At 46.0% G+C, this 25806-nt stretch overlaps 1 protein-coding gene across 1 annotated transcript in view; it reads right to left on the bottom strand.

Annotated features, from left to right (window-relative positions):
- fbrsl1 (fibrosin-like 1) overlaps window positions 1–25806 on the bottom strand; it is a 301776-nt gene that overhangs the window by 58699 nt on the left and 217271 nt on the right. The gene's annotated exons all lie outside the window — the stretch shown is intronic.

The following is a 25806-nucleotide window of genomic DNA, read 5'->3' on the forward strand; positions in this document are numbered from 1 at the left end:
CAGCCATGCCAGATCAGAACAAAAAATACGCACACGCACGCACGTACGCACACACACGTGCACACGCACGCACACACACGCGCACACGCACACGCACACACACACACACACACACACACACACACACACACACACACACACACACACACACACACACACACACACACACACCACAGGGCTTACAGAGACCCTGGGCGGAAATCTCATTTTGTTTCTGTGATGTATTTGAGTGGAATAATAGGCTACAGCCCACAAATAGCATCCTGTTCTTTTAAAGTGAGAGCCACAATGCAGATGTAACAAACATGCGGCAAGTAAATTGATTCATCCACTTATGCCGAGACAATCGGTTGACCATTGTCAGGGAACGCAGTTGCTACACAGTAAAAACCTGAGATTTAATTTAAATCTTAGTGTGTAAAATGGATTTGTTACAGATTGTTGGAACCTTGGCAGTTCTAGTATCCCTCCTTTTCGCCTAATTTTTGATATATGCTAGTATAATATGCAGATATATGTTGGTTACTTGTTTACATATGCTATTTAGATTTGTTTTTACTTGACCACAAATACCAAGAATGTTATTTAGATGGCATGTCGTTTAGACAAATTCTAGGTTTGATCTTGGCCTGGTATCCTAGTTTCTTTTAAGTACTAATTTTGTTTTCTTTGCTCTCTACTTATGTGACCATTTACCGTTTTACACTGTTGTTTGTTGACTAGGGTTCATGCCATTTACTCAGCAAGTCGCTCTGCATAAGAGTGTCACCTAAATGCCTGAATTCTAATTGTCAAGGACTTCCATTGGTTACAGCAACGATAAAATATAAATATAGTAATACAAAGACATACAATAGATGTACTATGTGTGTTCTTTTTTGCAGCATGATCAGAGCTAGAGGTGCACCATGCATGGTCAAATCAATCGATACCGATAATCAAATACATGTATCCAGTTAGGTTAGGGTCTACCTTGCACCTGATTGCAACTGTGTTTCTGGGTGCAGATACAGACTTCAAAAACATATTAGTTCAAACAACTTAAATGTAATAAAGATGTAACATTTATTTTAACCAACTTCCAACTTGTTGGCCTTTAGTTCTACAGTTCTACAGTAGATCCTTTTGAAATCTTCCCCAGAAACACTGATTGAATGTGTAGCCTTCAACCATCACAAAAGGCTTTTTCAGCTTCACATTCAAACCTAAATATGATATTGGCTAAAAATAGCAGGATATTTCACAGATATAGATTTTCCCGATATTAAATCTTTAAGGCAGATATCAGCCGATACTGATATGATGACCAATTGCTAGTGCATCCCTGTTCAGAGCAAAATAAATAAATATTATATAAAATGCCAGGAATACATCATGGCACAGCATATACTGTACCTGTATAAACCTATTCTCTTGTAGTGAGAATGTAGCTGAATCAAACAGAAGACTATCAATTGTCAGTGGAGTCACCCAGACTAAACACTGCAAGCTATTCCCCTCTTGTGCACATGTGGACATGTAGATCCTGGCCTTGGTGTCCTTGCCGAATCAAACAGTCCATACATTACTACAAATATACACAGCTACCGCACAGCAGACGCTACACATTTTCAACACTAAGAATAGAGGCGGTAAAATGCAGACCACCTGGCATTGTCAGATAATTTATGTGGCGACACACAACCTTCTGCGTTTGAGGAAGGTGATATTAACAACAAACCTCCTCCGTAGCCTTTGATCTCCGCCTATATGCAGAGGGATTTATATGTAAACCCATGATTTGACTCCTGCTGCGTTAGCTCCCCTCTCTTGTTAAAAAAAGAGGTAATGGAGGTTAGGAGCTGAACATATGTTCCACCCAAAAGGGGCCAGGTGTCCTTAACCACCAGGATTTTATTTTATATACAACACAAAAGCAAGCATTATGTAAAGTATAAGCAGCAAATCAGAGAGACATGGGGAGCACAAGAGCCGAAGAGACACGGAGCAAATGAAAAAGCCAACGATTGTGTAAACACAGATGGCTGTCCTTGGCATCCTGCGCACTCCCATGATCTACAGTATTTTGAGGACATCCTCTTCTTTCCAAAGACCTCACAATAACTCCTTACGCTGTCACAGTTCTGTGTTTGTGGGCGAGGGAGAGTGTGCGGGTATGTGCATGTGGGTGGCTCTGTGTACGTGAGTGAGCGTACGTGTCTGTATGTGTCTTTGTGCCAACATTTTCTCTGAGCACTGAACACCACAACCACACTCAGAAATACAGCAGCGAATCTCCCCACCCAGAAGTATCAAACGGAGGTCAATACGGTTGAAAAAAAACATCTTTAGTTTCGGTCTTTGGTCTCTGCAAACATTTGTCGACGAGGGCAGAAGGAAGTGAAAGCTCAGCATAGAGAAGGTGGTGTTTGGTTTCCTCTGACAGTATAGACGAAGGGAGAGGCGAGGCAAGGAGACAGGAGAGCAGAAGTGAGCAATGGAAAGGAGAGCCGAGCAGTGAAGACGCCATGAGAGCAAGAGCGAAGGAAAGGAGGTGAGGGCAATGGAGAGGAGAGGAGTGCAGAGAAAATCAGAGAACAATATGATGGGGATGAGTGTAGAACAGGGGAAGCGGAGAGCAGAGGAGAACAGAGGAAAATGGAAGACAGGAAAAAGAAAGAAGCAGGGAGAAAAGAAAGAAGAGAAAGAAGAGTAAAGGAGAAGAGAAGACAAGAGAGTAGAGCAGGGGGGCAGTGAGATGAGATGAGGAGAGGAGATGAGGAGATGAGGAGATGAGATGAGGAGAAGAGAGTAGAGCAGGGGGGCAGTGAGACGAGATGAGGAGAGCAGAGGAAAGCAAAGGCGAGACAAGAGTGTTGTGTTCATTGCCCTCTTTCAGTCTCCCAGAACCGGGGCGCCAGCCCAACAACACAGACTCTTTTGTTAGCTTTGGACAACATTAAACGCTCCAGTACCAAGCCTTAGCACCGCAGCACAGCACAGCACAACCTCAGCCCTGATTCATGGTCCCGGAGGCCCCTGGGTGAAAAAGAATAAAACATAGGGGGCTCAGGATGAAATGAAGCTTGGCAAATGGATACAGAAGTCAGCTCGGGGGCTCACTCACAGTGGCACAGGGTCAGGAAAGCGGAAAAAAGGGAAAAAATAGAAGGGGATCCGTTCACGCGGTAGCCCGCTATGACTGTTAAAACAACTGTTATGACCAGAGCTGTTAACCGAGAGAACAGACGAGACGCAACATTTTCTCCCTGTGAAGGAAAAGATAAACCATACTTTGGTTGTGCGTACGTCACCCATGCCATCTATTTATTCCTGCCCAGACCGTTTTGACTACGTGAGTAACTCATTTTAAATGTTCCCAAAAACACAGCGGTTACACTGACAACAACCGATATTTAGGCTTTTAGCACTGTGTTTTGCACCTGCCAAGTCTGTATGAGTCAGTCAGTATAATCCACAATTACAAGGCTGCCTTACAAGAGCACTTCTTAAAAAGGCATGTCAAAACAAGAGCCCTGATTCGTTGGCAAGCTGTTGCGTGTTTTTGCAGAACTTTTTCGGGGTTTTCGCTGGCTGGCCAAGTTGACATTTTTCTGCGGGGGCTGTAGCGCTGTTCTGGAAGCCGAGGCTGCCTGCAGTCTCGGCTCACAAAGAGGTCACGTATAACAAATCCTTCACACTCTCTTTGTTGAGGTGAACTCAGGCGGCCATCAAAAACAGACAGAGAGATGAGACGGGGGAGGGAACAGAGAGGAAGAGAGGAAGAGAAAGAGGCAGACAGAGGGGAATAAAGAGGAGCAAAGGCCAGGTTTTCTAAAGGAAACTGGAATGGGGGAGCGCTACCCATAAAAAAAATGAAGGGGGAAATTCAAGCCACATTGCCTGGGAGACAAAAAGCCCTTGGAGCGAGCCGCAGGAACCCTGACCTTTTGGTGGGGGCCGTCTGCTATTTGAGCCTGGGGCTTGGTGGGGCCATGGGCCTACCTCTCTACCTCTCTGGGGGCCCGTCGGCAGGCCTCAGCTTTCCTTCCCTATTCTATTCATTAGCCATGCTTTATGATTCAGCTTCCTCTGAGCCACACAAGAGCTCCCTGAGGAAAGAAGCCTGAGCTAGAGAGAGAGAGGGGATGAGAAAGAGAGAGGGGGGGGTGACGCCAGAGAGCGAGGAGAAGGAGAGGTGAAAAAATGCAATGAGGAGGTCATGGGGGCTCAGTCAGGGCCCCTGCTCTCAGCAGCTGTGAAATCCTCCCGTTTCCTTGTCGTGCACAGAGGGAGAGGTGTGTGTGTGTGTGTGTGTGTGTGTGTGTGTGTGTGTGTGTGTGTGTGTGTGTGTGTGTGTGTGTGAGAGAGAGAGAGAGAGAGAGTGAGAGAGAAAGAGCGCACAAGAGAGAACGAGAGAGAGACAGAGACTCAGAGAGAGAGAGTGAGGCAGAGAGACCAGTGTTAGAGTGGGAGGGTGGTAGTGCTAGGCTAGCAGTAGTAACCCCACCAATGGAGTGGGTCATCTCCCCAAAGAGCCCCACGTGGGAGCATAATTCCCAGATTTAGGGAATGGCAAATTACAAATTACACTGTTATTTGTTTTAAAAAGCCCCCACTCGCTCCCCCACATCCCAACACGGCCAAACACCAGTGACTTATTGGCTGCATAAATCTCTGGATAATAGCAGAGCGGCATAGGAGGGGGGGGGGGGGGAGGGTGCAGAAAACCCTCTCGCCAGCATTAAGGGAGACATTTACTGCCAGGCTTTCTCTACTTTTGCTGCCACAGCAAAGAAACAAGGAAGGGAAAGAAACGAGGAAAAGGGGGGGGGGGGGGGGATCTTTGGCAATTTTCACAAGTCCACATTGCTTTTACTTAACAACACCGCAAGCTAATTAATTTAGAAAATCTCTCCGACAAGCGTAATTGCATAATTTTTTTTCTTCCAGCAGTTAAAACGGCTTCCATGCTTCATTTCTGCACGGCGACTGAGTCTGATTTGAAACACGTTCAGCGACACATGAGGGAAGGCAAGCGAGGGGCGGTAATCAACCCAACGACCTTCAGGCATGAATTTATGAAAGGCATTGATCAGTGTGTGGCTGTGATTTCACTGAGACAGGAAGGTCAGCAATTACCCAGATTCAATTAACCTCATTTAGTGAAAGACTGCTGAGAGACCAATTTCTCTTCACCACGACACCACCTCCTCACCCCGACTTCTCTCATACACACACATGTGCACACACACATGTGCACACACACACACACACACACACACACACACACACACACACACACACACGAGCGCACGCACACACACACACACGCACACTGGCGCGCACACACACATGCATGCTGGTGCACTCTCGCGCACATATTCACACTTGCAATACATGCACACACCCACACAAACAAACACACAGCCCAACCCGCTGGGCTGGCTTCATATCAAAGAACCCACATGGCTCTGCAAGCAACTACCTTTTGATCTACAAGCCCCTATTGCATGCTCTGAATTCCTCAGAGGTGAGCGAATCATTTTTACAAAATGATAGAAAAGGAAGAAAGAGCTAGAATAGAAGATATACCACGGCTGGATGTTAACGCCACATCTAGAACAAATTGATTCCAAATCAAGTATATGAGCGTGAAGAGAAAACAAACAAACAAACAAACAAACAAACAAACAAACAAACACGCTAACTCCACCCGGCTTCAACAAATCTATTTTTCCTTTCTCCACAAGCTGGCAGGTGCTATCACAACAACCGCAGAGTGAAAACAAAGGAATAGCTCACGGTGGGGCCTTTGTTGTGGGTCTGCGCCCGCCTGTGAAGCTGGTAATTATGGCTTATTTCTGAGTCATCTGGCGTGCACTCTTCTTGTTCTTAAGCAACCTGTTTGTACAGAGGAGTTCCTCTCAATGACAAGGGCTGACTTTAACACTCAACCCCAACCCATGTACGGCGGACACAATTCCATTTAATTGTATTGTCCTACTAAATTGTTGCGCTGTGCTTAACGTGAGGTTGTTGTGAGGACTTGTAGTACACTGATATGTTCCTGCAACAATATCATCATCAAATGAAAAAACAGCTATTGTTTATAGTGAATTAAAGTGTAAGACCACTTTGGTAGAGATTTGGGTTGCCATGATGTAACTCCAAATGTGGACAAGAAATAAAAAAATAATTGCTCCAATGATTATAAATGGATCATTCAAAATATGCTCCTCATTGACTTACATTGTATGCTGAAACAGCTCTCAAAGTCACTCTTTTAGTACGTAAACAAACACAAACAAAGTTGATTCAGACAATATAGAGCATCACCAAAACTCATGTGGTTTTATTTTATTTTTATAAAAATGTTAACTTCCTGTTGATTTTACTATTTGAAGATCTGGATCTGAACCCACGGATCCAGTCCTTTTCTTCCTAATAAAAATGGACAAATCAACGGGAAGTTAACATTTTTATTAAAAAAAAGTAAAACCACATGAGTTTGGGTGATGCTCTATATTGTCTGAATCAACTTTGTTTGTGTTTGTTTACGTACTAAAAGAGTGACTTTGAGAGCTATTTCAGCTTACAATGTAAGTGAATGAGGAGCATATTTTGAATGATCAATTTCTAATCACTGGAGCAATTATGTTCACAGAGTTTCACCACTCACTTCACACAGGTGTGTGGTCTTACACTTTAAGTGATTATGTGCTTTAGGTCCTTGCTTGAGAAATACTTTGACATGAACATCAGGACGATGTGTGCGTTTTGACTGTGTGGAGGATATCTGTGCACGTTATCTGTGCAGGTGGGCATATTTCAGAAGGTTGTGCAAGACCACTTTGATAACATTTGGAGTTACATCATGATAAGGAAACTACACAACCCAAACCTCCAAAAGTGGTCTTGCACGTTAAGCATATAAATGAATGACTGTGTCGCAGACTTTTTGAATTCATGGGTGGGAGAAGATAACCGTAATATTATAATTTATCTTGTATCCCATTGTATGATTCATACATTGATGTGTTACAGGATCTTCCCTAAATAATTACAGCAACCTTTTCCATAAGTGGGTTTCTAACATAATGTAATAGATCTCTTCAAATGTATACAAGCCCATATGTAACCATAAACCAACTACTGTATAAATACCAACACTGCTGCAGTGGTGCACAATATAAACTGTCGTTTAATTGAGCATGCTAAAACATACTATAAATCAAAGACCTCACATCATGGTTGCATAGTTCCCTGACAGCCAAATGAGTGAGTTTATTTGATGCCTCCAGGGAGGAGGCACTTGACACTGTAGTATATCACTACTAGCATGGTTAGTCTGGGCTCTGCAAAGCAGTGGAATGATGTAACACAGAGACACATGGAAATATCAGAAGACCAGGGACGGAGACAGGGAGGGGGGAGGGGGAATAGCAAGGGGAGAGATAATAAGCCCACAAATGTATTTATCTTTCAATTGATGCAAGATAGATAGACAGACAGACAGACAGACAGACAGACAGACAGACAGACAGACAGACAGACAGACAGACAGACAGACAGATAAGAGGGGCGGGCAGTGGGTGTTACATTAGAAGGAGGGTACCCACATACTGGCATGGACAAGATAGACAGACAGACAGACAGACAGACAGACAGACAGACAGACAGACAGACAGACAGACAGACAGATACTAGATAAGAGGGGCGGGCAGTGGGTGTTACATTAGAAGGAGGGTACCCACATACTGGCATGGACAAGATAGATAGATAGATAGATAGATAGATAGATAGATAGATAGATAGATAGATAGATAGATAGATAGATAGATAGATAGATAGATAGATAGATAGATAGACAGATAGACAGATAGATAAGAGGGGCGGGCAGTGGGTGTTACATTAGAAGGAGGGTACCCACATACTGGCATGGACAAGCACGTTCTCAATTAACTCTGGCACCACCTTTCTGCCACTGGACCCCCAACCTCAACCTGACACCTACTGTAGCAGCTCCTATCAACAAGCACGCACGCACGCACACACGCATGCACGCACGCGCCGCGCGCGCCTCACGCTTGTGCTAATTTGCTGTCCTGCTCACCGTTTTATCACTGTCAGCTTCCTCCTTCACTGCCCTGACCTCCTCTCCATTTCCCTCTGTCCCTCCATCACCCCTACAGTTCTCTATCTCCCTCACCCTGGTCCTAGTAGGACAGGATGCCACCAAAGCCACATCGGGGTGGGGGAGGGTGGGTGCAATGGGTTCTGTTTTTCCTTTGTCGTTTGCCATGCACATCACAATCATGTCAGGGTGTGCCTACTGGGCAGATAAGATCAATATTTCACAGTGAAACCACCATGAAAACTTGCAAAACCTGTCCGTCGTTCCAGCCAGTCACGTCACCATATATGGCCGTTAGTCCCTCACACCTCATGACACATCACACCACCATATAGTCCAGGGTTCCCCAATAGGCGGCCCGCGGGCCATTTGCGGCCCGCGGAGCGCCCCCTTGCGGCCCGCGGAAGAATTAGAACCCTGATATAGTCAGTCCGTCACGTCTTGTGACACGCTCCATATATGGCCGTCTCCATATGAAGATCACGACACTGACCTCATCAAACCCTGGATAGCCATACATGGAGAAGACTGGATCATCGCCTAGATCTGCATATATGGAGCCGGCCATCAACTCTACATTTGGTCTCAAATCTCAAACCCTTATAGATCTCCATGGAGCTGACCTGTTCTGACATTCCATATGTTGATCCTTCACCACCCGTCCTTCCTCTTCAAAACTCATCAAACTTTGTACACTCAAGACACGCTCCATATATGGCCAGCACAGAATTCATTCCATATGTTGATCTGACTCCCCATGCCAAAGCGCCAGCGCTCGCCTAGCAGTTTGCCATCACCCAGGCGGATGCGTGCTTCTCGATCCCTCAAGGCGTCTTACTGGTTATTATGCTTTATCAGAGAGTGTAGAAAGACAGGAAACCAAGGGCAGAGAGATAGACTGAAGTGCGGGACTTAGATTTGAACTCGGCTCCTCCTAGCTCGCAATACATAGTCTGTGGCTGAGCCACCATGCATGCAGGCACCCCAACATTGCATATATTATGAACAACTAACGCCACGCACTCTGTCAATGCTAAATGTTAACGACTTATGCTAGGTTAGCGATTAATGCCACGTTAGCTGTGCATGGCGGGGCCCGGGGCCCCCTGACGGCGACGGGGACACCAAATTAATTATCTCTCCCTTGCATTTGTCCTTCCGCCCATCCCTCCCTCACTGTTCCAGAAACTTAATGACCTCCCCAGCGGTCGTTTATTATAAGCTACAGTAGTGCTACCATTTTCCCAGGAACTACCAGGCCAGCAAACAGGGAACTACACCCCCTCCCTCCCACCACCAGCATGTCAGAACAAGTGTGGGCCAGCAAGACTTCACTCCCCCACAAGCAGGAGGGAAAACACACACACACACACACACACACACACACACACACACACACACACACACACACACACACACACACACACACACACACACACACACACACACACACACACACACACACACACACACACACACACACACACAGAGAGAGAGATGGAAACCTCCCACGTGAACTGTCAACTACTGGGCCCTGAACCTCACCTCCAGCATCATTAAGATGCTAATGAATTCCATAGTGACCATCTCTGCACGGAGCGCACACACATACACCTACACTACATCTACACACAGGTATGCGTGCATGCACACACACCACTGACACAGACACAAATAGCTTTTTTACATTTAGCACTAACCCTTTCACAGCTGGCTGACATGTAGGCTATGTGCATGTGCATATGTGTAAATCTCTTTACACTTAGACCTCGCCAACATTTTGTGTGTGTGCGCGCGCACGTGTATGCGTGTGTCTCTCCTCTCCCTAGCAACAGAGGCAGGGAAATCTATGCCGCGAGCTGAGGGGCTCCAGCTTTGTGTAAAATATTACCCATCATCACCCTTACCTTCTCTCCCTTCCCCCTCTTCCGTCTCCTTCCCTCCCACATACAGTATACTCCCCCTTCCTATGTCCTTCTCTCCTTCCCTTCTCTTCCTCTGTACCCTTTCCCTGCTCTCCTTCTCCTCTGTACCCTCTCCCTGCTCTCCTCTTCCTCCTCTCTTCCCCTCCTCCTGTGTGTGTTTTACTCCTCTCTTCTCCTCCCCAGGCTGTCTGGGGGAGCAGTTGCTGGCCCTTATCAGGGCCGCCTGTCGGCTTCATATACAAATTAGCGCTGTATCGGGGGAGAGCAGGGGCCTTGTTTCATCAGCGGGGAGGAGAGGAGGGCAAGCTAGAGGCATGCAGCGGGGAGAGAAAGTGAGAGACAGAAACGCATAGGCACTAACGCATCACATTAAAGTGTTTCTTCATGCTGTAGACAGACTGAGAGAGGGCTCACAAATCAAAGCATCCACCACCGGAGGAGTTTTGTTGGTGCGTGCGTGTGGGCTACACTAACCGGATATAGAGAAACAGGCATACACACGCGCAGAGGTGACTATGTGGGTGCAGGGCAGTGAATTCAGAGGTGACTATGTGGGTGCAGGGCAGTGAATTCAGAGGTGACTACGTGGGTGCAGGGCAGTGAATTCAGAGGTGACTACGTGGGTGCAGGGCAGTGAATTCAGAGGTGACTACGTGGGTGCAGGGCAGTGAATTCAGAGGTGACTACGTGGGTGCAGGGCAGTGAATTCAGAGGTGACTACGTGGGTGCAGGGCAGTGAATTCAGAGGTGACTACGTGGGTGCAGGGCAGTGAATTCAACGCACTGTTTTCTCAGGAAGAACAAAATACAACAAACAAATAAATAAATATTGTGAACATATACAGTAGTGTCACAGTCAGTCAGTCAGCTTGTTATATTTCTCACAGGAAATCAAATGAGGGCCGTGTGGACCCATTTCCAACACTGTCTCAACCCGAAGTCTATGAGCATCAACACCCGCCAAGACAAAACATCAGCGAAGCGTCATCGTCAAGTGACATGGTGTGCAATGAGCCTGTGGCAATAAAAGCAGACAAATCGTCTCGACCGCCGTTCCCCGCTTGACGCCCAACGCATGCCGGAGATGATATTAGCTGCAGCCAGTATTTATAAACCGTACTGTGTTTAAATAATGTACTGTACACGGCACATCTCTCCATCCCTACGTTGCTGTCAGGTGTGGTGAAGGGGCGGCTAGAGGGGGATTGTTGGTGGCAGAAATGTTGATAACAGTGAGATAGTGTTATCTATGCCAGGAGGGGTGAGATAAGGGTCAGAGAGGCACGGCACGGAAGACACACATACATACATTGTACAGTCCTGCCTGCTAACACCCATGGCAACGAGATGGGGAGTGGAGAGAGAGAGAGAGAGAGAGAGAGAGAGAGAGAGAGAGAGAGAGAGAGAGAGAGAGAGAGAGAGAGCAAAGGAGACAGACAAACAGAGAGGGATAAGACAGGGAGAAAAATATACATTGCCAGAGTAAAAAGCGGACAGTAAGAAGGCAGGGAGATGAAAAACTGAGTGAAACAAGAGAGGCAGAGATAAGGGCCACGTACGGCAGCAGTAGCCTGGTTCGCTCTGGTTCGGCACAGCATGACTGAGTGCGGAAAAGGGGCCGTGGCCTTCCTTCCCTCTTTAATGTCAGAATGTGTGCCAGCAGAGATAAGGGCTTCAGGTAATCTCCTGGAGGAACCAAAGGGGGTTGGGGGAGAATTCTTCATTATCTCCCCGGGCCCGATAGGGATCAGACTACCGCTGGCTCTGGCCAGATCTCTGGACCGCTCAGATGGCTGACAGGTCCCATTTAAGTCACAAGTCTTTGTGGGCAATCCTGGTCTACAGTCAGTCGAGTTCTCACTATATAGTTACAGGCCTAATTGTGAGGTCAAGTGTTCAAATCTGGCTTGTGACCAGTGATCCTCCGCTCTCTGTCTGTCCTCTCCCTTCTCAGCCCTCAAGCAGAAATGCCTTAAAAAGAAACATGATCTTTCATTGAATCCGGCTGGTGACGTGTGTCATTCTTTGCTGCTATAGTTCTCTCACCATTCGACTGTCCATTAACCCTGCATTCCTATTTTGGGAGAGTCATTAATATTGGATTTTTCTCGAACTTTATCAAAGTACCGATTCCTTGTGAGCTTGTTGGCTATTTCCTATTTGTCTTCTGGCTTTTGGGGGTTTAAGGGGTTTGTCAGAAAAGTTACCACAGGGATAATTGGCTTGTGGCGTTCATAGCAACGTCGCTTTTTGATCCTTCGATGTCGGCTCTTCCTATCATTGTGAAGCAGAATTCACCAAGCGTTGGATTGTTCACCCACTAATAGGGAACGTGAGCTGGGTTTAGACAGTCGTGAGACAGGTTAGTCTTACCCTACTGATGATGTGTTGTTGCAAATTGGTGCACTTATACAGTATATGTAGTTTAAAAAAAGCTTAAGTAAGCTTTAGTAGCTTTAGTAAATAGTACTTTTTACCCAAATTCCACCTTTCTATGATATGGGCCCACATACCCACATCATTATTTTTGTTGTTAAGCCTTTATCAGGACATTTCCTATCAGGGACATATTGTATGAAAGCCTCGATAAGACATGTGCAGAAGCAGAACAAATTGCGGAAAAAGACAAGATCAAATATTGTCCAAAGGTAGAACCTTGCCGGTGCACAGTGTTAGAAAATAATAATAATAATAATAATAATAATAATAATAATAATAATAATAATAATAATAATAATAATAATAATAATAATAATAATAATAATACAATAAACATAGCTACCATCAAACACTAAAGGACAACAAAACAGAGCCTGCAGTGCATATTTCACTTCTAGTATTTAGAAAAAGAAGCACCTCTTGCCCATGCTTTCCCAAAGTGCAGCAGGCAATCATTGTTGCTGTGGAGAGAAGAAGAGGTTCCTGGAGGAGATGATAATAATATTCCTAGCCTGAGAACCATTTTGCTGCAGTAGAGCAACATCCTAATAGACACACACACACACACACACACTCTCCACTCTGCCTGGCCCGCCATGACATAATCGCCCTGCAGAGGGCTGCAGGCAAGCTTGGTAGGCAAACCGCCCTCTCACTGCAGCTTGTTAAGAGAAAAGGTGGCCTTAAGCGTTGCTCGAAAGAAAAATGCAGATTCAACTCGCTTCTTTTCATTTCACCCTCCACATCCGTAGTGTCAAGGTGAGTCATGCTCCACCACAGAGCTGCAGGAGTCATAATCTTATGTTATTTCTCTCTCACAGTCTCTCTCTCTCTCTCTCTCGAAAAACCGCACAGTGAATGTGTGCCTTGGATTCGCCAAGACAGAGGAAGCAAAGGGGAAAGGGAGCGAAAACAAGAAAACAACCTCCACTTGGATGGGATCGTAAATAATGTAGCGAAGGAAAAGGGAGAAAAAAATAAGTTTTGTGACCCTTTCCCTCGCCTCAGCCCACACACACGCACACGCACACACACACACGCACACACACACACACACACACACACACACACACACACACACACACACACACACACACACACACACACAATGAATTTCCACTGCAGCGGAGAGACACAAAGAAGCAAAAGGAGAGGAAAAGGCAGAAAGAGGTGGATGGGTGTGTGAGGTGTGCAGCAGGCATCGGTTGGTTCCTCTATAGGCACAGACTACTTTAATGAGAGGAAAAGAAAATGTGTTAGAGGGAGGCACATCTCGCTCAGCCCTGCAAGCCACGTTGAGTAATATGAATCATCTCGCCCTCTCTAACACAAATACATGTTGCACTAATGCACAGTGGGAGTACAGGGCTCCTTGCAACCTCCTAAACCCCTACACACATGCATGCGTGTGTGCGCGCACACACGTAGATCCCACCACAATGACCCCTCACATTTCGGCCAAACTCTCCGCTTGCTCAGGCTCACACGAAGCTGTAGTTTCATGCTGTTGGTGGTTATTAACAACATGTCTACCAACAGCCCTCCCGTCTCCAACAGCAGGGGAGTTGAGGCGAGGTGGAGGTGTGCGCATGCATGGGGATATTCAGGAATTCCACCTGGCATCCCACTTGTATGACAGCCACTGGCACGAAAAGTAGGCCAGGCTCTTAAGGATCAATACAGCCACTTGTCTCGCAGACGGACTGGGAGTGGGGGGGTGGGGTGGTGAAGCAGAGGTGGGGGCAAGAGGCGAGGGGTTGGAAAACCGAAAATGACAGGGTCAGGAGGAGCTGACATCCCTACCTAAACCCTTTACCCCCTCCACCCTCACCACTCAAACAACATACACCAGTCAGCTAGCCTCGCTAGCGTAAACAGACACGTTCTGCGCTATATAAAGGAGGTGCAGAAACAAACCCCCTCCTCCTCCTACTCCTTCTAAGCCCCTGGGGTCACGTTGGAAAGGGAACGAGGAACGTTAAGTGGAATTCACTTTTAAAGCGGACACCGGGACTCGGGTTACCGGCAGCTGAAAGACAAGCTGCTCCCGGAGGCCTCGGGCCATGCAAGGGTTGACGGGACACCCGATGCTCAGGCAGGCAGGCAGCCCCCTCTAGAAATACCTCCACCCCTAGTCAGCTGCCCTTATAAATAGAGGAGAGGATAGACGGAGGGGAGGTTGGCGGGGTCACCATACTTTCACACCGACACTGTAAACTAATCAGGATTTTACAGTGCAGGCCTGTGGTGGTTGAGTGTGTAATAGAGCATCTTGTCTGTTTATAATTCTACCACAGTGAAGCCAAACGCAACCTTCCATGTGTAAAGACAATGACGTTTAAATGGAGAATGGAATATCTCCATGTTGGCTTTTAATCTTCCATCTAGCTGCCTTAATAAATGCAACAGAATACAAGATAAGTGGAATCAGGAGTGACTACACTTTTGTTTTCTTTATTTATTTTTTTGCTTATTATGATTATCATGGTTATGATGACAATTGTAATAACATTATTGATATATGTATGAATAAGCAAAGTCAGCCATAATACAGCAGATGATCTTGAATAATAGTATTATTCTAATATTATTCGCTGGCACAGACGTATATAATATGTAATGTAGCTCTGCTGCCAAACACATACACTGAGGTTGGATTGGCAGGGAGAGGCAAATATATAAGGTTTTACTGCTGGAATATAAAGTGATGAGAGAAGAGCAGTGGTGGCAATAGTTATGAGAGTCTAGCATTAATTAAATATAGCAAAACCATCCCCTCCAATGAATGGGAGTCCCACAGCTGTGTCACTACTCACTCAGCAACATATATTCTGACTATTTAGATTATGGTGCAGCCTGTTTTATGGATGTCTTTATTCCTTCGACTGATGTGTCTACATGACAAGTTCTTGATTCACTGGTGACATGGGAGCCACTTTATGATTGGAAAAGTAGGTGTGTGCGTGTGTGTGAGCGGCGAGCGTGCATGCAGCCGATTCCCCCGACATACATACATATATCTCTTTCATGACACGCCATAGCTCTCAAGCGTTTTTGTCATTGGCAGTCCCAGATGTGTGACTTTACAGGGGGGCGTTGGTGCGTATAAATAAACACGATGACATATCAGTGGGACATGCCGTGGAGATTTTGCTCTTTGTGGGTTGGGGGGACGGGGGATGGAGGGGTTAGGGGCTAACAGTGTTCCTCCAGCACAGGCCAGTTTAACGTTGACGCGACAACTGCAGCAGCCTTGTGAGAGAGCTTATGGCTTTAGGCTTCACACCTACTGTTTAACGTCACCTACGCCATACTGCACCATGGTCTGACCTTGTGACAATGAGACTGTGCGTGTGTATGCATTTTAACTGCCAGTTTTTAGTTACACGATTGTCACTGTCGCAGCCTGAGTGGAAATTTGTATCACAATAATAGAACAATATGTTTCTCTAAACAGTGTGTTGGACTGATACACGTGTGATGTTCTAATGCCTAATTTATGCTTGGCGGACAAAATGTGGAGCATATGAGCAGAAAAAATGAGTAGCAGAAATGGCAGAATTTCGTGTTTGTTTGCTTGTTTTTGTTTTCTTTAGTTGAGTGACATGTCACACAGCACACGTTTTTGTCTAACCATAATTAGGCTTTACAGAACTGCAGTGGACCAAAAAAAACGTTCCTTTTACCACCAGATGTAATTCAAAGAAGAAAGAAACCTCTCCAGCTTTCAAACTCACATGGAATTTCAGACAGAACTCCAACACACTGCAGCTTTTATACTACATACTATTTGTAAACTATCTCTTCTCCCTTACGTGGTCATATATAATTACAGCCAGATCACTCGCTCTCTTCAATTGGCTCCTTGTAACGTTGCTCTGGAATAAGAAATCATCAAAACATGTGTTAACCACGTTAGGCCGATTTTCAAGATTTTCACAAATATTTTCAAAAACATTTTGATTGTTTGAAAATAGCTTTTTCTTTTTTTAAATGGCCCACAAGAAATAGCATGCCGACATGCTGAGCTTTTAGATCCGTTATAAAACTTGTTTGCCTAAAACCACATGGCCAAAATAAGGAGGCCAGGCTTAAAGTCGTTAAATGATTCTGTCAGAGAAAAGGGTACAACCAAGTCAACTTTGTTCTTTTGCAAAGTATCAGCGAACTCTGCGTAAACCCCACGGCGGTTATCTCCTCTGATTATAATGTAGCAGCACCTGTGGAGGAATCGGATCTGGCATCTGTCGGAAAACACAAATCCCCGGACAGGCCAACAGTATGGGCAGGGGAGCAGGGGAGGAGGACGGTCTTGATGGGTTTGCGCGGCTGAGGCAGATTTATGAGCAAAGCTGCAGAGGAGAGGACCGTTAAAAGCCAGTGGCCATGCCAAGCATATGCAGAGCAGCCATCGCTCAGGATTAAAATATAATGAGGCAAGTAAATGCAACTTTGTCTTACATGAGTCCCTAAATTATTCATGCAGAGAGAAACAACAAACAGGCAAAAGAGATTTTCCCTAGAGCACTAATACCCTTTTCCGAGTCGCTCACGGTGGCGACGATGAATATCTTAGTGCTTGTTAAAAGCTTTGTTTTTCCTTGGGACTCTCAGGGAGGGGGTGGGTTGGGGATTCTGATGAGCAAAGAGGACTTCACTTCCTGTATCTTGGCCCCCGCTGAGGTTATTGGCGTGCACATGTCCATTATGGCTCGTATTGATTTTGGAGCAGTGAGTATGGGAAAAGGCAAGGTTAAACAGCTCATTGCCACAGAGCCACATCGCTTTAACAAAGCTGTTTCCTGTCAATAAAACAAACGCAACCATTATGTTCTCAAACTACCTCTTAAACGTCAACGTGTCTCCCCTTTCAAAAAGGGAAGCTGTCCGTTCACACAGCCGGATGTCTTAAAGTGATGCTGACATGTAATTAGTTGTGTCATTTACCAACTGCCACCTGTCTATTATTTTTAAACCCTTAAACAAATTCCTTCATTAGCTGTCAAATCGATTCAACATCAGAGAATAAAGTAAAAACCCTCAGTCAGGCTCAGTTGCTGAACAGTAGATATGCTGGCAGGTGGAATCAAGATCACAGCTGTTACGATCAAACACTCCCTTTCTCACATTTTGTATGAATCTTGGGATTAGCACATGCCCTGAATTTGCAATGGCTCTTTGTGTGCCATTCAGTGCTCAGTGGAGAAGAATTAAAGCAGCTTGGTGGAGGTTATCCAAAGCACTGTTCGCATATATCGTATCTGTCATCACAAGTGGTTAGTTAGTTAGTGCAATATTAATGACAGTATTGTTAAAAGAAAACATAGCCAGTTTGTTAATGTAATGTTTCAGGGGGTGGTCCTGGTATATCAACTGTTTGTGTACTCCTCACATAGGCACACAACTGCTGTGTGCTGTCTTTACCATCTGTCCCAAGAATGGCTTTAACTAGTATTAACCACTTTCAAACATATTGACCTCTATCAACCCACAGATGTCCTAATTTGAGCATGTCATTATAGGCAAAATATTTTGTTATTTGATTTGATATTTTTGGTATTCATCGTATGTAAGGCCTATAAAATATAGAGGTATACATGCTATATATAAATATATAGCTAAAAAATCACACCCGTGTGAACTGAGTGGTGTAAGGTCTTATATAGCCTGATCATCTCTGATCTGACGTAATGTCTGACGTAATGAAATCACACCCGGGTGAACTGGGTGACCGTAGCAACCATGCTCATTTTTTGGAACAGACAGACAGACAGACAGACAGACAGACACGTAAACTAACAAAGCCAGTCGTAGGAGTGGTTTACACCACTCAAAAACTCACACCCGTGTGAAGTGAGTCTAACTCATGTTGATTAGGTGATGTAATGGTGATGTAAAACAAACGGTGCAAACAAACATTAAACGCCATTAACAATAAATGGACAATATGACGTAATGAGGCACATTATGACGTAAATTTTCCCTTCATTGTCAATGGCGTTTACAAAACAAACATTGAACTAACGACAAACATTAAACCTGTGTATAGGACGGGCTAGCTCCCCTCAAAAAGATGAATAACCAGACTACATCACTGAGGATCCAGGCTGCATCCAGAGAGGAAGCAACCACTGAAAGCAAGTGTGAGCCCACAGCAGCTTCATCTGCCTCCTACACTCATCTCTATACCCCTCACCGCACCATCCACCATCTCTCTCTCTCGCTCTCTCTCTGCTGCTTAAAAGCTTTCGCCGAGAGAGGGGGGATTTAATCAAGTGTTAATCCATTGAGACCTGGAACGCATCCATGTCACGTTAGCGTTTAACCACATTAACCATTAACCCATTTTGGGGCGGGAACCCCTTTTGGTGTTTTAAACATTGTTATAATTTAGCTATTGAAAAATAGCAGATCTACAAGCTCATAGCGCGCCACCGAGTGGCGCGCTATGAACTTGTAGGTCTGCTATTTTTGAAAAATCGTTAAAATGTGCCTCAAAAATTGTCATGATTTAGAAAACTTTTTTTTTTATTTCGACGTCAGGCCTGAATGGGTTAAAAGCTACAAGGCTGTAAGGCTGGGCACAGCGGGCTATGAGGGGGAGGAGGGAGGGAATTGTGGGTGGGCAAATCTCGCTCGCGGGCATGTCTTCTTCACGCTCCTCTTGCTCATTGTTGTTATTCCCAGACAACGAGAGTCCTTGTTGAGCACTGCCTGTGATTGTTTGGGTCCGTAGAGAAAGCAACAGCTATTGTTGTGAGGCAGCAGAGGGAGATGAGGAGGCGGGAGGACACCTTTAGTTTAAAGTCCCTGCTGCCACTGTCTTCTCACCTTGCTCAGGTGCTCCCAGCAGGGAGTGGTGGTCCCACCTGGCCCTGCTGATGAACCTAACGCTCACTCCTGTGTTTAATTGGACACTTGGTATGGTTCTGTGCACCCCTGAGCCTTCCACCTTCCCAAGTACCAAGTAGTCTATAGTCTCCGCTCAGGCCGCCACCCACCACCTCTGATTGACAGGTCACTGGCGGGTGGGTGGGGTGCGGGGTGGGTGGCTGTGAGGTGAGGCCTTCTGGAGGAGTTACCTCCCACCCACCGAAGATCAATACCTCCACACGCAATTAGAGGAGCTGAAACAGATGGGCTTGCAGGCTTCTGCGACTCACTGCCTATACCACCCACTTCCATGCCTCACCTCACACACACACACACACACACACACACACACACACACACACACACACACACACACACACACACACACACACACACACACACACACACACACACACACACACACACACACACACACACACACACACACACACACACACACACACACACACACACACACACTTTTCACACTTTTCTCACTCTCTCTCTCTCTCTCTCTCTCTCTCTCTCTCTCTCTCTCTCTCTCTCTCTCTCTCTCTCTCTCTCCAGAGGGTAGAGACCCATCACAGCTCCTGGCTGACTGGGACTGGCAGACACATTCTGCTGTTGGGTCTCTAAAGGCTAATTTAGGAGATTGTTGAAAATCTGTTATATCCTGGGAGCGACAAAATTTAGATTAGCCATATGGGTTCATGCTATATGCTAGCAATAGTTCCAGAGCAGTCAATGCTGGCAGTGGTGATGGGACAGTGGAAATAGTAACCCACCCCAATATACACATGCACACACACACACACACACACACACACACAGTACCCCATGGGGAGAGACCTTAAACCGGTGTTTCTGACAGTTACACTTGTTCTGTAGAACCTCCTACCCTGCCATACCCACCCCTCAGTCACTAACAGGTGGCCTGTCCGTTCCCCACAGCAATGTCACTTGCCAGACATGGCAGCCCAGTCACATTCAGCTGGCTTGGGCTGCAACACAGACCCTGAGAGAGTGACGCATACAAAGACTGCACAGCACAGGAAAACGGGGGCCGGGGGTACAGGACGGAGAGACGGAGAATCTCATCCAATCAAATGAATCCCACTCTAAGCACAAGTGACAGGTCTTGTTTGGGGATGTCCCCACACAGGGGCCTCCTGAAAGGCCATGAAGGGCCTGCTGCCTTGTCTCTGGCTCTGGCTGCGAGCGACACATTGTGGGTGGGTGTGTGGATGGGTGGGCGAGAGAGAGAGGAGGGGAAGGAAAGGGAGACATGTCTGATTTGGCACCATAGCTGAGAGAGTGAGAGCAGCCCAATTATATTTCCTCTCCCTCAAGAGCTAGCCGACCCCCTCTGGCAGAGAGAGACATAGAGAGAGAGAGAAGACTCTGCCATCCCTTCTCCTTCAAGACAATGCGGATAAATAAATGACAGGCCCGTCAGGGCCTAGCCCCGGCCTCCCAGAATACATTGCAGTAGCAGCCGCCCGCTTGTCTCCCAGCCTGCCTATCCATTCCCTTTCCCCTGGTATTACTGCAGATAGACATTTTTCACATTATTATCGTTGCGGCGTCTGCGTGCCCTGTTCGCTCGCTGTGTCGTGGTGGATGACGGACGCTGGGAAGGAGATGGGCGAGAAGTGTCTCTTGTCAAAGTCAACATGCTTAGCAGAAATTTAACAAGTTCCCTGGGCTCTCTGTCTCTCTCATGGTGCAGGAAGCCACAGGACAGTGCCTGTTGACAAGGCCTGGGCGTGTCACTGTCACTGACACTTGATAGGTGGGAGAGAATGGAGAGAGAAAGACCAGACAGAGAACAAGAAATGGAGGGAAATGGAGGGCTATATGCAGAGATACCAAACATCTAGTTGAAACATGAGCTTATAGAAGAAGCAAATGAATAAGAAGCAAATGAAGAGTGGCTACAAAACCTGCCTGCATAAGACTTCCACAGTTTCGAAATCTAAGCCACCAAATACTCCAATATCCCCCTGAACCAAGTTTACACAAGAAGGGTTTTCTTGCCCCCCAATGCCCTTCTGGCAGCCAGTAGAGGGCTGTGCCCACTGTGCGCTGTAAAGCATTAGCGTCACATGACAAGAAAAGTCAAATATCACAGGAGGCTTGTGTTTTTTTAGTAATAATTAGGTTGGGATCTGCGGAGAAACACTCTGAGCTTAAAACTCTGTGCGCACAAGCATTTCTTTCCACCACAACTCTCATGGCTGAACCAAGATCCAGATGTTGCGGCTCAGTGTGGATGAAAAACAAGGCAAATAAAAATTGGAGGACGGGAATGGTACACATTAACTATAATCAAAAAGAAACAGAAAACGAGAGCGGGACGCTTTAATTACTTCTCACATGTAATTTGGTTTTTTGGGGGCCAAAGGCAGGCACTGCCAAGAAAAGCTGAAGATGAAAAGGGTCTGAAATTACATGGAGGGGAGAGAAAGGAGAAAGTCCGGAGGCACTTATACTCGCGGTCCGTCACTACACCACAACACAACTTTACAGACAAGGCCGCTGACAAACCCCGAAGTCAACGTTTCCAGTAAATTGGACACGGCTACGCGCACCATATTGACTAACTTAGATCCAGAAAATCAGCAGGGCTGGAACTTTAAGGGAGATGACGAGAGCATGGGCTGAGAGCTTATAGTATTTGGGTTTTGAACACTCGATCACTCTGTAAAATTACCATGTTTTCTATGTGACTGAAAAAGATGTCAACATTATATTACAGAAATACAATAGAATGGCTATTGTAGTTGGTTTCACTGTGGCAGAATAGAATAAAAAAATCTGACAAAATCCACTCATATGACTCGTCTTCCCGATCGTTTAAACTTCTATAATTCAATAATGCCAATTGAATGATGTGTTATTCCTTTCAGATGAGTAGGTGAGGACACACATTGTCTTTGGCCAGTGGAGAGTGTGCTTGGACGCATCAGTTGTCCTATGAAACCTCCTCTGTAGCCACACCGCTGCTCCTCTTGTTCTCCTCTGTAGAGTAGCCGCTGCTCCTCTTGTTTGCAGAGGCTCTCTCTCGGCTCGCCGGTGTTGCCACAGTGCTAAATTGCACAGCTGTTCCACAATCTGTGGCTGTGTTAATTACCCTAATGTGAGCGGCAGCTCGTCGGCTCCTCACTAACGAAGGGGGGGTATGTGGGGGGTGGAGCTTTCCAGCGAGGGCGCCGTATGTTCGGTATGTAGGGCCCATTTCCACCCGACGCTCCCAAGGCTGTACACACACACACACACACACACACACACACACACACACACACACGGACCACCCGACACATCAACATCCAGGAGGATATACCACATCTAATTAGATCTCCCCAAATCTGCTTACTAAGGGGGAAAAATAGGAAAAACACGCACAGGCCAGATTAAAAAGATGGGGGGCTACTTTAATACATTGCAAGCGAAAGGGGGCTTAAGGGGGGAAATAGGAGATCTCTCAATGGAAAGATCCTAGGCGGGCGATGCTGGAAGGCTGGGAGGAAGAAGCAGCAGCGGCGTGCGACTCAGAGCCCATCAGTCAGCTTTTGTCAGTCTGATCCCTTAGTGGCACCAAAAGCCCACAGGCGGGAGACAGACGAGACAAGCAGGTAGTTTTGTAGAAAAGTGGCTCCTAAAACTCTCCTAGTTGGCCCCCTGCTTCAGTCCTGTCAAGGACACATCAATCATCAGCACTAACAAGGGAGACAGAGGGAACAGAAAACCTATACTGAATGACAGGCAAAAACAGGACCAAATACAACCAAATCCCAACTCCACTTACCAAGGCAATTTTACCACTTGAGCACAAATAAACACCACAAGCCCATGTGAAAAGATTCAATTTCCTCCACCTCTTACAGCGTTACTCACGACTACAGCACATGACAATGAAACCCTCCCTAGATGCACTAATGTACCGCAGCATTATCACACCATCAGGTTGCATGCAAAGCTTAAGGTGAAACGTGTTAAAGAATTGTCCCCACTGCAACACACATCCCCTCCACGATGCCTCGCTGGCTAAAAGCTTCGCTGCTGCGTAGCTCCCACCCACCGTCAGTGATACATGAACACTGCAGGCCCTGACAAAGCACCAGGAGGCTACATAATGAATGCATGAAAGCTAAAGGTGTCACGGGGGGCCTCGCGCGGAGCACAAAACGATGGGGCAATTAGGCCCACACGACACCTCGGGATGGCGTGATGAAGGACTCCGGGGCTCGTCTCCTCTGCTCCTCTTCTGCTGCTCCTCTATCATTAAGGACTGAGCAGCCACATCTGGCTAATGGCACGCCTGGGGTTCCTTGCTCAAACACTGTGTGCCACGCCGTGCACATTTAATTACGCCTCATAAAAGGTAACAAAAGACACAGGCCCCGCGCTCCCGGGGAACCACTGTTTGTTAGGGGGGGAGGGAGGGGGGGGGGGGGGGGCTGAGTAGCACAGAGTGTGTATGTGTGTGTGTGTGTGTGGTGGGGAGCACATGGGAGAGGGGGTGGTTGGTGGGCTGGGTAGCATACGTGCAGCTGTCAGAATTACAGGTTGACCTCCAGTTGGTTGCCTTGAAAAGGAATCCACTTGAGTGTCTCTGCTGCTCCTTGATGGCTCCCAATGAGAGGGCTGATAGAAAACCAGGAGAGGCTCACTAGCCAACAATCAGCCATATCGGCCAATTAGATTGGGAGCTGCACTGGGTGCAGTTGTCTATGGCTAATTGTAGACGGGACATGAGGATTAAAGGGAGAGCCCCTTCTGAAATATGTATGGGCTTCAATAAGACTTTTGAAGTGAAGTGGGGGCCTTGTTATTTCGGCGGAGAGGGACGGATGAGAGAAAACAACAATATCATCAGAGAATATCTTGTCCCCCTTGACAACATTGTGACCCATTCCACTTACATGCATCCCCTGACTTTCTTTTTATTTTATGTAAAGCGACTTTAGGTACTTAGAAAAGCGCTATATAAATCTGAGCTATTATTATTATATTGAGGAAAAGCCTTTGCATTGGCCGTTTTATGTGGCGCACAGATGACATTTTCAGTGAAAGGAAAGACAAAGGCAAGGGGGAAAAGGGAGGACAGGTCTGTCTGCACCTCTCAGGTCTCCTGGCAAGCATTGCCTACATTTAGGAAATAGCATCAGATAGGAAAGAGATGAGGGGGGCAAAATGTCATGGTTCACTGTCGAATCACTCCATTGTCTGGCACTTCTGAGAGCTTGAGTAACGCTACGGTAAAGGTCACTGGTCACTTCCAACCTGCGCATAAATAATACCCTCTGACCGCCTGCCATGCGGGTGCAGTTAATACCAACCCTGACTCTGAAGGGAAACATCCATACAATAAAAAGCAGAGGAGAAGATGAAGGAAACAAACATTTTGTTTTTTTACCAAAATTTGCACTCAAAGGTTACGCGTATTACAACTAATAGAATTCACTCTGCGTAATAGGCTTAACATACTGTTAAGTAAGTGCCCTGGCCCAGAAAAATAGATGTACTGTATAATAGATGTAATATGCTTAATAAGCGGGTGCTGCGTCAGTTCATCTTCCAGAAAGGCACAAGTACGGATTCAGCATTTGGGAAACATCCATCCATGCACTTCACTGCTAATGTTCGTCACTGTTAAAGGAGGCCAGCGGCAGCCCCATGTTGTTCTCTACTCATGGATGCATAAGGAATATGGGGATATGTGTTGATTTAATTAGCTCTTACAATTTCAGAGCTACACTAACGCTACAGATTCTGCTGAGCTGGCTTGCCAGTTAGTGCATGCATCAAGTATAGGGAACAGAGCTGGTCGTGACATCATGGGTTCAGATCTGGCTAATGACCTGTGGTGCATGTCATTCAATGGTTCATGTCTCTCAATGCTGCGGTAAAAAATAACAGAAATTCATTCAAGTTCTCTCATTGAAAAATCACAATGTAACAGAAAAGCTGTAGAAAACAATGATGTCTTGTGAATTTGATCAATGTTAAGTGACCACTGAATCTGCCTGAAATGGCATTGCGGAAAAAGCAACAAAAAAGCTAGCTGTTTAGCTGTTCTTACTGTATGGCATAACCCGCTTCCATAATTCTTGGAAGGTTCTCACAAGTGGGCAAGCTAAAAGCCTGGGAGTATAAGCCAATTTGGATAAGCTCCACATTCCAGACAGGTTCCAGTTGGGATTTATAACACTTTTCCTCTCAAAATGCCGCTATACAGTGCACTGCAAATGTATCAACAGAATGTTTTACAGATGGGTTTTGGTATCCCCTTCCTACATACTTCACATATATTAAATCTTATGTAATGTAATGTATGAATAATAATCATTTGTAGAAAGCTTAGCAGGCTCTATTGTTGGTTTACAAATATAATACCAGTTGGTTCAAACAGAAACCCTGAATGCTAATTTAACTACTTTCAACCTGGCA

This window comes from Electrona antarctica (assembly GCF_951216825.1).
Source record: "Electrona antarctica genome assembly, chromosome: 12".
In the NCBI taxonomy this organism is placed as follows: Eukaryota; Metazoa; Chordata; class Actinopteri; order Myctophiformes; family Myctophidae; genus Electrona; species Electrona antarctica.